We start from the raw sequence: 3,729 nt of genomic DNA, 5'->3' as shown, positions 1-3,729 counted from the left end.
CCAGCTTGGAGCCCAGGAGGCCCCTACCAGCCTCATCTGGGCTTGCAGCCCCAATCCAAGGAGCAAGAAGTGGGCTAGGAGAAAGGGTAGACACAGGGGCCCCAGAGTAGCCACCTCATGCTGGCCTTGCCTCACCTCTTCTCCTGCTTCAACTACCCCTTCTGTATTCCCAGCCCTACCCTGCATGGCTGAGTTGTCCACACCAGGCCAGGCCCAGAAAGGCAGAGGAGGGAGAGTTTCCCAGGAAGTGTGAGAGGAGGCAGCAGGACTGTCCCCTCTGAGGAAAGGTCACCCAGGACCCTGGACCTGACCCTGCTCCCACTGCACCCCACTGCTTCCATGTAAATATGATTTATACCTAACAATAAAAACCTGTTCCAGCCTCCCACCCAAACATCTGTTCCTGTGTGTTTGTGTCCGTGGGGAGGCCCGTGTCACTACAGGGTGGGCTCACACACTCTGAGGTGCCAACCAACAGCTAAATCTGGCAAATTCTATTTTCCCACCTACCCTAAGAGTTTCTTTGCCTCCCAGGTATGCTGGCAGTAGAAGGGACCTGGGCTGCCCCTGAAGAATCCCTGGTCCCTGAAGAATCCCTGTCAATGAGAGATGACACATCCCCAAAGGCTCTGCGGGCCTCTGAGACCCTGAAGAGAGCCCCTTCTTGATTCTGTCCAGCATTCTCTCATTCCAGGAGTGACCTCCAGATCTTTTCCTAGCTCTACCCGCAACTAACTGCCTCTACTTTCTCTGGGACTTTCTGAGGGTAAACTCCCAAGACCTTTTTTGGAAGGGTCCCCAGAAGGGAGACTAGAACCTGGGCCTGCCTCTAACATAGGCAAACACAAGTTCTACTGAAACTTACCCTACTGCACAGTCCCAGCCCTGGGATCCCTTCAGAGCCCTCCTCCCTTCCCAAATATCCAAGAGAATTCCCTTCTGCCCTAATCAGTGAAGCTGGGTCCCTCCTTGTCTAACAGGGTTGTGTGCTGCTCTATTCCTATCTGGGCTTCCTGATTCCCTCAGCTCCCTTCAAACTGGGAAAGCCTCTTCCCCTTCCCTTCTTTTCTCCCTTCAATACTTTAGCCCCTTTCATCTCAGGAGACCAAGCCCCTTTAGCCTCTGGTAGGTATTTAGAACCCCAGAATTCAGATGTAAATCAATGTCCTCTCCATGAAGATTCCTGCTTGGCTCTCCTCTAGGTCTTTCCTCCCCAGAGCAGAGATACTCTTATTCCCTCCTTCACCCCTATTTAGGGAGAGGGATGACAGCGGGAGAGCGGTGGGTGGGTTGGGGGGCATTTGAGAATGAAGGAAATAGATCCTGGGTGGGGCAAGAAGCTACAGGTGATTGCCCCACCACTTCTTCCTTCTGAAGGAGCCTGAGCACACTAGCACATCAGGTACTACTTATCATAAAAGTACTTGCTGTCTGCTCCTCCTGGAACCAGTGAAAACAGGGGCTCCCCCTACCTATCCTTGTGCAGCAAGTGTGATCTTAGTCTGTAAACTCAGATGTGCAAGAATTACTGCATTTTAAAATGTTCTTTCAATGCCCTTAATCCCATTCCGAACCTCTGCACTTGGTGCTAGTAAGGAATTCAACATCAGGGGATCCCTGGGTGGCGCAGCGGTTTGGCGCCTGCCTTTGGCCCAGGGCGCGATCCTAGAGGCCCGGGATCGAATCCCACGTCGGGCTTCCGGTGCATGGAGCCTGCTTCTCCCTCTGCCTGTGTCTCTGCCTCTCTCTCTCTCTCTCACTGTGTGCCTATCATAAATAAATAAAAAATTTAAAAAAAAAAAAAAAAAAAAGGAATTCAACATCAGACAGTCTTTTTTTTTTTTTTTTTTTAATTTATTTATGATAGTCACAGAGAGAGAGAGAGAGAGGCAGAAACACAGGCAGAGGGAGAAGCAGGCTCCATGCACTGGGAGCCTGACGTAGGATTCGATCCCGGGTCTCCAGGATCGCGCCCTGGGCCAAAGGCAGGCGCCAAACCGCTGCGCCACCCAGGGATCCCACATCAGACAGTCTTAAGATCCCACCTACCAAGGGCTGTGCAAAAGGTCAGAGAAACACCAAAGCCCAGAGGAGGCTTCCTACCTGCCCCCCACACCATCCCGTCACTGGACATCAGTCTCACCAGTGAATGCTAAGGCCCCTATAGTAAGTACTAGTAGGTATGACTACTCTTCAGATGCCGGACTCTCAAACTCAGCTCTGTGCCATATTTGAGACATGGAAATTTTGCTATAAAAGCCTCTGGGCTTGAGCCTGGCTTTCCCAGACATCCCCAGGGCCATGTACTTGGTGCTATTATTTGCTTCATCACAGCCAGGAATTATAGCCCACTGCTGGACCTACACACCAAACCCCTCCTAGTCATAAAGACCACTCTTCAAAATCCTTCCTCTCCCCAGCCCCTCCAGAGCATAACCTCTTCCCCGGTTTGCTTTAGACTTTTACAAAGGCAGAAGGGCCTTGGATATCAGAATGCCTCTATTCTCAGCCCTGCCAAAACGCTTGCTCCAGAGAGAAAGGAAACACATAGGCTCAGATCATGATCCCAGTGTCCTGGGATGGAGTTCATCAGGCTCCCTGCTCAGGAGAGAGTATATTTTTTCCCTCCATTCATGTACATTCTCTCTCTCAAAAAATAAATAAAATCTTAAAAAATAAATAAACACATACATTTGTTTTTACTTCTTCCTGAACCCCAACTAAAACTACAGTAAATGTTTTTGGTGTGTGTATGTGTTGTAAAGGCCCAAATAGGAGAGATAAAAGTAATTTTTCAAAGACTGCTGCTTAGACAAGGAAATATTTCCATAAAAACAGATACAAAGCATACAATAAAATTATAAATTTGGAGAACTTCCAATGTCTCACTCATGCATATGTAAAAATAAATATTTGAGTACTAGTATACCACTGTTCAACAGGAAGACAATTAATGGCTTCTCCTAGAAATGTAAAAGAAAAGAAGAAAACAAATTCAAAAGACCAATCATCCCCCAAATTTACAAAATCATCATCCCCCCCTCCAAACATGAAAACTCACTTTAATCCCTGGAATCCAGAGTTTTCCTTTAACACTAAAGCACTAAAACATTTCATTGCTTTAAAACTGAGTCAGTACTATCTGCTAAGAATAAGTCATCCTCAGGGCCATCCAGAAAATTACTAACATCATGCTTTAAAATGATTTTGCCATTATTTCTTCCGTGAAATAACACATATACACATACTTATGAAATGGTGGGCCAGCTGCTTCTTGTCTGTTGTCTCAGAATCTGAAGCCTCCTGCTTTCCCTGCGCCCCTCTTCCTTGTAAACCCTTTAAGTACCCCTTTGATACAAATGTAAGGGATGGACATGGCTAGTACGATCTCCCAGAATTACAGCTAATAAAAACAGCTTAACAACCACAGTCATATAAACCTAATTCCTAACTGAGCAATCAGATTTCTTTTTTTTTTTAATTTATTTTTTTATTGGTGTTCAATTTACTAACATACAGAATAACACCCAGTGCCCGTCACCCATTCACTCCCACCCCCCGCCCTCCTCCCCTTCTACCACCCCTAGTTCGTTTCCCAGAGTTAGCAGTCTTTACGTTCTGTCTCCCTTTCTGATATTTCCCACACATTTCTTCCCCCTTCCCTTATTTTCCCTTTCACTATTATTTATATTCCCCAAATGAATGAGAACATATAATGTTTGTCCTTCT

This window comes from Canis lupus, chromosome 11 (genome assembly GCF_011100685.1).
Source record: "Canis lupus familiaris isolate Mischka breed German Shepherd chromosome 11, alternate assembly UU_Cfam_GSD_1.0, whole genome shotgun sequence".
NCBI classification, from domain to species: domain Eukaryota; kingdom Metazoa; phylum Chordata; class Mammalia; order Carnivora; family Canidae; genus Canis; species Canis lupus.
This window is presented reverse-complemented; position numbering follows the sequence as displayed.